A 12,389-nucleotide genomic window follows, 5' to 3' on the forward strand; every position below is an offset into this window, starting at 1 on the left:
AAAAAGAGATAGCCAGAGTTGCATTTAAAATGGATATTTACTCAGTCGATTACCGGTTTCGGGCTATGCCCATTCTCAAATCAACCAGTGTTTGTCAAGTACAATGTCCGTTCAAAATAGCAGTAAATGAAATGGATACATGTGTATATGGCCCTAACTAATATTCATTAACGTACGTTAGCTTGGGACCATATACATATGTAGTCATTTCATTTACTGCGATTTTGGACTGACACATTACTTGGCAAGCACTGGCTAAGTCAAGAATGGGCATAGCCTGGAATCGATCACCGGCTAAATAAATATACATTTTAGTTGCAACTCTGGTTGTCTGTTTTTGCTTCACAATCAAAAACTAGTTGCTGTTCCATAACACTCAGCACGCTGGAGCTGTGCAAATTTCTATATGTCTTTCCTGCATTCGCAGCTCCAGATTTATACGATGAGGCCAAAACTGAAACTAATTTTTTTCAGAGTAAATAGTCTGCTTGTTTACGCGTTATCATATCTACACTATGTGATCAAAAGTATCCGGACACCTGGCTGAAAATGACTTACAAATTCGTGGTGCCCTCCATTGGTAATGCTGCAATTCAATATGGTGATGGCCCACCCTAAGCCTTGATGACAGCTTCCAACCTCGCAGCCATACGTTCAATCAGGCGCTGGAAGATTTCTTGGGGGATAGCTGCCCGGTTCAAGGCGCTTCAGTCCGGAACCGCGCTGCTGCTTCGGTCGCAGGTAAGAATCCTGCCTCGGGCATGGATGTGTGTGATGTCCTTAGGTTCGTTAAGTTTAAGTAGTTATAATTCTAGAGAACTGATGACCTCAAATGTTAAGTCCCATTGTACTTGGAGCTATTTGAACTATTTTTTTTTATGGCAGTCCGTTCTTCACGGAGTGCTGCACTGAGGAGAAGTATCGATGTCGGTCCGTGAGGCCTGGCACGAAGTCGGCATTCCAAAACATTCCAAAGGTGTTCTATAGGATTCAGATCAGAACTCCGTGCAGGCCAGTACGTTACAGGGATGTTTTTGTCGTTTAACCACTCCGTCACAGGCGGTGCATTATAAACAGGTGCTCGATCGTGTTGAAAGACGCAATCGCCATCCTCGAATTGCTCTGAAACAGTGGGAAGCTAGAAGGTGTTTAAAATATCAGTGTAGGCTTGTGCTGTGATAGTGCCATGCAAAACAACAAGGGGTGCAAGCCCCCTCCATGAAAAACACGACCACCCATAACACTACACACGCTGACAGAGGACATTCACCGGGTATTTGCCAAACCCACACCCTGCCATCTGATCGCCACATTGTGTACCGTGAATCGTCACTCCACACAACATTACTCCACTGTTCAATCGTCCAGTGTTTACGCTCCTTACACGAAGGCCGCGTCGTTTGGCATTTATCGGTGTTCAAAATGGTTCAAATGGCTCTGAGCACTATGGGACTTAACATCTGAGGTCATCAGTCCCCTAGAACTTAGAACTACTTAAACTTAAGGACATCACACACATCCATGCCCGAGGCAGGATTCGAACCTGCGACCGTAGCGGTCGCGTGGTTCCAGACTGTAGCGCCTAGAACCGCTCGGCCACATCGGCCGCTTTACCGGTGTGATGTGTGCCTTACGTGCAACCGCTCGACCATGAAATCCAAGTTTTCTCACCTCCGGCCTAGCTGTCATAGTTCTTGCAGTGGATCCCGATGCAGTCTTGAATTCCTGTGTGAAGGTCGGATAGATGTCTGCCTATTACACATTACGACCCTCTTCCACTGTCGGCAGTCTCTGTCAGTCAACAGACGAGGTCGGCCTGTACGCTTTTGTGCTGTACGTGTCTGGTCACGTTACCACTTCACTATCACATCGGAAACAGTGGACCTATAGATGTTTAGGAGTGTGGAAATATCCGATGCAGACGTATGACACAAATGACACCCAATCACCTGACCACGTTCGAAGTCCGTGAGTTCCGCGGAGGGCCCCATTCTGCTCTCTCACGATGTCTAATGACTACTGAGATCACTGATTCGGAGTACCTGGCGATAGGTGGCAGCACAATGCACCTAATATGAAAAAGTATGTTTTTGGGGCTGTCCGGATACTTTTGATCACATAGTGTACTACGTTTTGCCACCGTACTATAATGGCAGCCCACAATGGACGTCCGTGAGTAGCTGTGCTTTAATTATAATCACCCGATATTCATGTAAATTTTCATCTGTAGAAACAGCTTTCTTTTCTGTGCTGAACATAATGAAAATAAGCTCACATAAGTATGATATTTTAATCAACCTATCGCACAGGCATAGAAATACTGGAATATTAGGTGGGTAGCGTTCGACCAAGTTGTTGACGTTGTAACACATTCATTATCCTCAGTACACAATAAAATGATTTTCCTGTTTTCAGAGATACTGTGTAATACAGTTGGTTGGTTGGTTGTTTTGGGGAAGGAGACCAGACATCGAGGTCATCGGTCTCATCGGATTAGGGAAGGACGGGGAAGGAAGGCGGCCGTGCCCTTTGAAAGGAATCATCCCGGCATTTGCCTGTAGCGATTTAGGGAAATCACGGAAAACCTAAATCAGGATGGCCGGACGCGGGATTGAACCGTCGTCCCTCCGAATGCGAGTCCAGTGTCTAACCACTGCGCCACCTCGCTCGGTGTGTAATGCAGTCATATGTGATATCACATAGTACTTTTCTTTTATGTTCCAACCTTTAATGCAGATTTTACTATAGGAGAGGTGTTTCCTGGTACCAGTATGGAAATTCTTAAATCGATATTGAAGACTACGCCATGTGGTTATGTACGTAGAGAGAACTCTCCTGCCATGTGACTGGTATGGGTTCAGTTCCTCGCTATTAGAAAATTTTAAACGAAGGTGCATGTTCTACGAGCATTTTCATGATGCGTAAATGCATAAAGACGGAAAAAGTCGGTGCGAGACTGGTAATCATTGGATCGCTGGTTCCAGTTCTCCTTTCGGTCATTATTTTTTTCGCTTTTTCCCGTTCAGTTCGAATAACTACATCATACAAAATTCTTCAAGTGTATGCTAATTAACACATATATAATTAAGGTGAGTGCTTATGTACACCAGCCTCGAACTCTTACAGGAATCGGCGAAAGGGGAACCACATCAGTTGCGTGTGGATAAGTTGAGAATTTGAGTCTGAGGGCGGTCGTGGTAGGGTAGACCATGCAGCTGCGATGATCACTACGTCCGGATGGCGTAGTGGTCAGCACATTTGTTTACTGAGCAGGGGACCCACTTTCGAATCCTGGTGCGGTACAAATTTTCAGCTTTCCCCATTGATTTAAACCAATGCCCACTGTCAGCTAATGTCATTAATTATTTGCATGAATATAGCACGTCTTCTTATGTCTAATTACGTATCACAACAAATTGCCAATTTTTATTGTAATTATAAATTGTGAATTACAGACACTTTATAAAAGACTGTTAATAAAGATTATTTAGAGTTAAAAATTACAGACAAACTTTTTTCGTCTTTAAGGATTTTATTCTCCGAAGAAATTTACCGTGGCTGGTACGCGGGCCTAGGCCAGCCGTGTAGGAGCCAATCACTCTAGCACACAGCCACGCTGCCTGTCGAAAAGGCAACTTTACTTTATGGCAGTAAATAATCTCGGAAAACTTCAAACTTAATTATCCCGAGAATTTTTTACATATGCGACGTACTGCTTTGTGAGATTGATACTCGAATTCTGAGCTAAATGTCCAGTCGAAATACCGCGAAGTTTACTACCGGCTGAAACCCAGAAATTTTTTCGAACAATTTGTGTACCTTCACAAGAATAAGCGTGAATGGGTGAACAGCATCAAACTAGCAGAAAGTCAATTTCTTAAAAAAAAAAAGAAAGCCTTGAATGGTAAGATTCTTTATTGTTCTCTTACATACATATAATGAATTGCTCTGCTTTTCTGACATCGTTAGCTTCGTCTTATGACAGGCTAGTAAGTTATTTATATGGCTCCGACAGTCTTATCACTGGAAAATCTTCGACGTCAAAGAGAGCAGGCACCATGCACAACACGTTAGAAAATCGAGAATCTCGTATTGAGGAAGCACTAGAGCTAGCGGTGCTTTTGAAATTCTAAATACGGTGATGAAGCGCTTAACGAGAACGTAAGTATATTTGAACAGCAAAACATAAGTCGCCCATCTAGCAGGACATTCTAATGACCCGCGTCCTTGTCCTTGCCCATGGCAATTACGTCTTTCCCGTTGGGATGCTGTAAAGAGACAAGAGTGATGGTCAACTTCTTTTCATTTTCTTGTGCAATCATAATAACCTATTCGACCCTGGAAGGGTCGCTATGATTATGCAATACACTGTCTTGCGCTATTGGCGGTCCAATAGGCAGTAACGTTATTGTGTATGTGTATAACGCCTGCAACGCTTATTTATTCATTAGCGTTCCGGACTGCAGCTTTCCCTCTCAACGTGAGTATACATCTTCCTTATGACTAAGAAAGTGAGGCAGACGAGGTGTCCTCTGTAATATGGTAGTAGAACCACGCGCGAAGCTAATCTACTCAAAAATATACTTAGATTAATAAATCCACTTCCCCTTGTTTTTGGACTTATTTTATGATGTTAGCCGGCCGAAGTGGCCATGCGGTTCTAGGCGCTACAGTCTGAAACCGTGTGACCGCTCCGGTCGCAGGTTCGAATCCTGCCTCGGGCATGGATGACCTCAGAAGTTAAGTCGCATAGTGCTCAGAGCCATTTGAACCATTTTTTTTATTATGTTCTGATAATGTAGATTCCCGTCTACGATTCTCTTCACGTCATAGTCTCTGTCTGACTGGTGGTCTATGCCTGTGTGCTTGTACCAGTCTGTCATCTTTATTTATCTTCTCAATTATCTCTTGTCCTTCGGCCGACACTCATAAAAATATAGCGCTGTACCCCAGCTGGAAAATAGTGTTCGCTGGCCCCACCGTAAGAGACCAGTTGGTTGTCAACATTCTTAGAAGTCAAAATATCTCATCGAGAACTGTAAATATCCACTAATATTTAACATTAATGTGCATATAGAGTCATGGACGACTGAAGTTGTGTAACAATACCAACAGCTCTTCAGTGAATGAGCGGATTACAGCAAGACTTGTTGTTGTTGTGGTCTTCAGCCCTGAGACTGGTTTGATGCAGCTCTCCATGCTACTCTATCCTGTGCAAGCTTCTTCATCTCCCAGTACCTACTGCAACCTACATCTTTCTGAATCTGCTTAGTGTATTCATCTCTTGGTCTCCCTCTACGATTTTTACCCTCCACGCTGCGCTCCAATACTAAACTGGTGATCCCTTGATGCTTCAGAACATGTCCTACCAACTGATCCCTTCTTCTAGTCAAGTTGTGCCACAAACTCCTCTTCTCCCCAATTCTATTCAGTACTTCCTCATTAGTTACTTGGTCTACCCATCTAATCTTCAGCATTCTTCTGTAGCACCACATTTCGAAAGCTTCTATTCTCTTCTTGTCCAAACTATTTATCGTCCATGTTTTACTTACTTACATGGCTACACTCCATACAAATACTTTCAGAAACGACTCCTTGACACTTCAATCTATACTCGATGTTAACAAATTTCTCTTCTTCAGAAACGCTCAAGACACTGCTTAGAGCGCTGCAGTCGTGGACTGTGCGGCTAGTACCGTCGGAGGTTCGAGTCCGCCCTCGGGGATGGGTGTGTGTGTTTGTCCTTAGGATAATTTAGGTTCAGTAGTGTGTAAGCTTAGGGACTGAGGACCTTAGCTGTTACGTCCCATAAGATTTCACACAGACATACTGCTTAGAGTATTCATTTCTTGGTCACCTTCAGTGACAGTAACACCACTGTTAAATGCAGAGGAAAGAGCGGATACGTGGGAAGAGAACATTAAAGGTCTCTATGAGGGGGGAAGATTTACCTGATGTGGTAGAAGAAGAAAGAGGAGTCGATTTAGGAGGGATAGGGGATCCAGTATTAGAATCAGAATTAAGAGAATTTTGGGGGAACTTAAGATGAAACGAGGCAGGAGGGATCGATAACATTCCATCAACACTTCTGAAATCAATGGGGGAAGAGGCAACGAAACGACTATTCACTTTGGTATGTGGAACGTATGAGTCAGGCGATATACCATCTGACTTTCGGAAAGATATCATTCACACAATTCCGAAGACTCCAAGATCCGACAAGTGCGGGAATTATCGCACAGTCAGCTTAACAGCTCATGCTTCCAAGTTGCTGAAAAGAATACAGAAGAATGAAAAAAGAAACTGAGGATGTACAGGATGACCATAACTTTGGCTTTAGGAAAGGTAAAGGCACCAGAGAGGCAATCCTGGCATTGCGGTTGATAGTAGAAGCAAGACTAAAGAAAAATCAAGACACGTTCATAGGATTGGTCCATCTGGAAAAAACTTTCGACAATTTAAAATGGTGCAAGATGTTCGAAATTCTGAGAAAAAATAAAGGTAAGCTACAGGACAGACGGGTAATATATAATACGTACAAGAGCCAAGAGGGTCTAATTAAAGTGGACGACCAAAAAGAAGCGCTCGAATGAAAAAGGCTGGAAACAGGGATCTATCTCTCCCCATACTGTTCAATCTGTACATCAAAGAAGCAACGATGGAAATAAAAGAATTGGTATTAAAATACAAGGTGAAAGGGTATCAATGATACGATTCGCTGATGACATTGCTGTCCTAAGTGAAAGTGAAGAAGAATTAAATGATCTGCTGAACGGAATGAACAGTCTAATGAGTACACAGTGTGGTTTGAGAGTAAATCGGAGAAAGACGAAGGTAATGAGAAGTAGTAGAAATGAGAACAGCGAGAAACTTAACATCAGGATTGATGGTCACAAAGTAGATGAAGTTAAGGAATTCTGATGCCCAGGCAGTAAAATAACCAATGACGGACGGAGCAAGGAGGACATCAAAACCAGACTAGGACTGGGAAATAGGGTATTCCCGGCCAGGAGAAGTGTACTAGTATCAAACATAGGCCTTAATTTGAGGAAGAAATTTCTGAGAATGTACGTCTGGAGCAGAGCATTGTATGGTAGTGAAACACGGACTGTGCGAAAAACCGGAACAGAAGAAAATCGAAGCATTTGAGATGTGGCGCTACAGGCGAATGTTGAAAATTAGGAGGACTGATAGGTTAAGGAATGAGGAGGTTCTGCGCAGAATCGGAGAGGAAAGGAATATGTGGAAAACACTGCTAAGGAGAAGGGACAGGATGATAGGACATCTGCTAAGACATGAGGGAATGACTTCCATGGTACTAGAGGGAGCTGTAGAGGGCAAAAACTGTAGAGAAAGACAGAGATTGGAATACATCCAGCAAATAAGAGAGAACGTTGGTTGCAAGTGCTACTCTGAGAAGAAGAGGTTAGCACAGGAGAGGAATTCGTGGCGGGCCGCATCAAACCAATCGGACGACTGTTGACTCAAAAGAGAAGTACTTCTAACAGGCTTAGTTTTCTTCCTTTGTTGGCTATATGTAGTACTTTTATGTGTGCTTGGTATTTGTGTGCTTCCTTCAGCACATGATCGGCAAAGCCTGTTAGAAGGACTTTAGGTTAACTGACATTTAGCTCAAGATCTCCAGCTCGCTCTGAATGGTCAAATACAGCTGAGCACATCTACACTTTGAAGCTTCACGTGATGCAACCAAAAAACGAAATACCCATAAGCCACGAGAATGATACATACCGCTACACAAAATTAAAACGCAGTCGAGTTTCGTATTCCTTACCTCGCTTACCCCACAAACTTCTACAATATAATTTGTAATACTTCAGAATTGCGTATTTTAACCATGTACTGTGTTCAATATTTCCCACTGCATAAAACGTGCTTGCTGCAAAACATAATGAATTGGTTTCCAGTTAGATAGTTCTCAGAAAATGTTGCGGCCTCACAAACTATGAGATCATAACCACATTACGTGTAAGACTGTAAGAGTGTATATTTTTGTTATTGTGTATGACACTGTCCATCGCCTAAACTTTAGTTTACAAGTAAAAAAAGTTTGTGGCAACGTAAAAGAAGAGTGTTCAGTTTAACAGTTTCGCAGCCAATGTCAAGATATAAAAAAAATTAGCATTATTAACACTGAACCTGTAATATTGTGTAATTTAATTATTTATAGTACTTAAAATTGTAACGTCAAATTTAAGAAAGAAGTTTGATGCACAACACTCTATGCATGTGGATCGCTTCTTTGCTCGTAATGTTTGGTAATCTAAGAACTTCTGTGTGTTTCAGACACTAGTCAGTTGCATCCTAAAATACGCAATAAGCGGATAACTAGTTTGAAATAAACAAAACTGTGTAGAACAAAAACAATGTACTTGTTATTCAACCTTAAATATGGAAATATACTACCAAGAAATAACGAAAGAATCGATGAACTTAACAATAACAGCTTTTTAGATCTTTGTTTTATATCTTGTAGTCGAGGCACGCTAATAGGCAAGGCTACCCACTTCAAAACTCCCGTACTGACGGGGTGGGAGGGAGGAAAAGGGCGGTTCTGCCAATTAGGAATGTTTGGGAAGGATTTAACAATTCCAGTACACGGTTATAGCCCAGGAATCTTCCGAAAATCTTGATGGCAACCGTAAGATTGGAATTATTATTGACTACGTGAAAAAATCCTCTTCACTTGTTTTACGTTTTCGTTTGCTCTCTGACAAAATTCTACACCACTCGAGAACGTTGAAGAACATCGTAAAAATGAAAATTGTTAATAATTGTAAGAACGTTAATATTTTTTGGTGGAAAAATACTCTCGGTAGCTCAAGAATACTCTACTCTTCAATTCAACTAAATGTATAACAACACCCTCTGCCACTCACTTAGTCGTTTCTTTATAGAACCCCGAGAACATTTCAAAACATTCTTAAATATTATAGAAAGTTACAGTAAATTCTGGAAGTTTCTAGTGATTCCAGAATATTTTATAGCATTCAAGAATTTTCGAAAAGTTAAAGAACAGTCTAGGATATTTTTCATATGTTAAGTTTAACCTCAGGCTGTTCATACTCTTCCGTTTCCAAGTACTCATGCTTCTCGTTCTTCATCTGTTTTATTTCTTCGCTGCTCTTTCAGTTTCGTTTTTTCCAGTTTACCACAGGTAAGATATCCTCCTCTTTCAGGTTTCGGCGTCCCATCAGACGTTCATGTTACTTAACACACCAAAACGTCACGTAATTCCCTATTTATTTCCCTTAAATTTATTCCTCTTTCTAACACTTTTACTTTTCTTGGAGCCTCTCTAATCTATTTTCGAAATTATACTGATGCATATGTCTCACCAACAGCTATGTATATGCTTCTGAGCTGGAACGTATCGCTACCAGAACAGGACAATAGAACTTTCGAGAAAAATACCGAATATTCTGGAACATTCTAGAATATTCTCAAAGAGTCTGGAAGATGTTAGATCATTCTGAAACTTTTTAGATCATTATCATACCTTCTGGAAGTTTGTACAGCATTGTGAAACATCCCAGAACATTCTGGAAGGTTCTGTAAAATTCTGGTACGCTCTATAGCATTTTGCAACTTTCTCGAACGTTCGAGAAGCAACATTCTGGCCCGTATCATTCATTTCAGCTCTTGATTCCCAGCTTCTTCTAAATAGCAGACAAGTCAAACTTTCGTTGCCCAAAATAACATTACAAATGCTCGCCCGGAATAATTGCAGTGAAAAGGGCAGCTCGTATTAAAATAAGCTTCACTACTTCCAAGAGGAAGCGAGACAAAATTTCAATTCCCGAAATTGCTTTACCGGCGGCTGCACGTAATAAATGCAGTGTAAAGGACAGCTCTTACTGAAATAAATTTTACTACTCTTAAATTTCAGACAAGACAAACTCTCAGTGTCTAAAAATGTTTTACAAATGCTGGCTCGTAGCAGACAAGACAAAATTTTAGTCCCCATAATTATTTTACAAATAATTGCCCATAATAATTGCAATAAAAGGGACAGCTCTTATTAAAGTATGCCTCACAATTAACATAAGCCTCATTTCTTCCGAAATGAACCCCGACAGACGACAAATAACGCAATATGGTTGAGGGGAAACTGGTCGGCGTACCACGTAGTTTCCGTGGCAATCAGAAAGTTTATAGTAACAAGCTCACCAAAATATTTTCTGAATCAATAGCGAAGAGACACTCAGGGTCTCCACAAGTCCGCCTCAGGCAAATTTCCAAAGTGTACCATCGCCCCAAAATTGGCCAAGATACGATCCTCGTACAGATCAGATGTCCAACCGACGAGGTAGAGTTTACTGTGACAGGGCTTAATGGCAATAGACAGTCCTCACGTCCCCAGTGTGCTCTTTCCGTCTCTTTCCGACTGCTTACCCACGCGCCGGTCAAAGCGCCTGGCGTGGGGAACCATTAAAGATTCTGCACGGCTATCACAATAGGGGGATCGGTCCGAGCCAGCACGGCTCAGAAGCGACGAATGAAAATTTTTGCCAAGTCTGCGATTCGAATGCGGGTTTCCAGATAGCTAGGCAGATGAACCAACCACTACGCCACTCTGACACTGTGGCTTTGCGCTACTACGTGGACTAGATAGATTTTTATGTCTGTGGACTCCTATAGTTCACTAAAGCGCGTATACCTTGGTTTCAGGCAGGAGCCCCCGTTTCGTTCGAAGCTGAGGTGCTATTCAAGTAGAGTTAGTGATCCTGTGTAACGGAGTTTTTGGAGGAATGTCGAATGGGCCGATGTGTGAGTGGCTATTGGATTTAGAAGGGAGGTGTATTACGATGACCCGATCAGTTGTGCAAAGTGAATGTACTAGAGTGGCATAGTACTTGGCGTGTTTGCTCTTGTGAGCATGAGACCCGTGTTTGAATCCCAGCCATCGTGTAAATTTTCATTCATCACTTCAGAATTAATATATACATTACAGATTTTTGAGGCTTTAATAGGTCTCTGAAACCTTGTAATTTCATTTCTTCATTTTTGTTGATTGACGTTTTTGTAATTTGACGCGTTATTCTAGGAAATATATACTTCTTTTGGAATGAGAAATATTGGTTCTACAAAAGTGTGCTGCTGGGTTTTGTAAATGACTATATTTTAAGATTTTATTATTGTAGAATTAGATAATTTTGAATACGAATTACTTTTGAAATATAGAGTCTTTTTCGGAAAAATTAAAACGTATGTCTGAAGAGGTGAGTGAATATGTTTAGATGAGGTATGTCAATACTAAAGCAAATAATTGTCACTGAGATACAATTCTGAAGTTCGCTTGGTTTACGTGACTAAAACTGTGAATATTACTTTAAATAAATTATTTTCTCAAATAATTATTATTCTGTTATCGTCAGTGGTCAAGAAACTATTCATTGCATAATCAAACTTAGCACAATATAATGTGAGCGAGAATTTAGCAATTTTATAACATTATGGTATATGGATTATGTGTCGGAAAGGTATCAGAAAAATACACTACTGGCCATTAAAATTGCTACTCCAGGAAGAGATGAAGATGATAAACGGGTATTCGTTGGACAAATATACTAGAACTGAAATGTGATTACATTTTCACGCAATTTGTGTGCGTAGATCCTGAGAAATCAGTACCCAGAACAACCACCTCTGGCCGTAATAACGCCTGGGCATTGAGTCAAACAGAGCTAGGATGGCGTGTACAGGTACAGCTGTCCATGCAGCATCAACACGATACCACAGTTCATCAAGAGTAGTGACTGGTGTATTGTGACGAGCCAGTTGCTCGGCCACCATTGACCAGACGTTTTCAATTGGTGAGAGATCTGGAGAATGTGCTGTCCAGGGCAACAGTAGAACATTTTCTGTACCCAGAAAGGCCCGTACAGGACCTACAACATGCGGCCGTGCATTATCCTGCTGAAATGTAGGGTTTCGCAGGGATCGAGTGAAGGGTAGAGCCACGGATCGTAACACTGTTGAAAGTGCCGTCAGTGCGAACAAGAGGTGACCGAGACGTGTAACCAATGGCACCCCATTCCATCACGCCGGGTGATACGGCAGTATGGCGATGACGAATACACGCTTCCAATGTGCGTTCACCACGATGTCGCAAAACACGCATGAGACCATCATGACGCTATAAACAGAAACTGGATTCATCCGAAAAAATGACGTTTTGCCATTCGTGCACCAAGGTTCGTCGTTGAGTACACCATCGCAGGCGCTCCTGTCTGTGATGGAGCGTCAAGGGTAACCGCAGCCACGGTCTCCGAGCTGATAGTGCATGCTGATGCAAACGTCGTCGAACTGTTCGTGCAGATGGTTGTTGTCTTGCAAACGTCCCCATCTGTTGACTCGGGGATCGAGAT

This window comes from Schistocerca piceifrons, chromosome 1, assembly GCF_021461385.2.
Source record: "Schistocerca piceifrons isolate TAMUIC-IGC-003096 chromosome 1, iqSchPice1.1, whole genome shotgun sequence".
Classification (NCBI taxonomy): Eukaryota; Metazoa; Arthropoda; class Insecta; order Orthoptera; family Acrididae; genus Schistocerca; species Schistocerca piceifrons.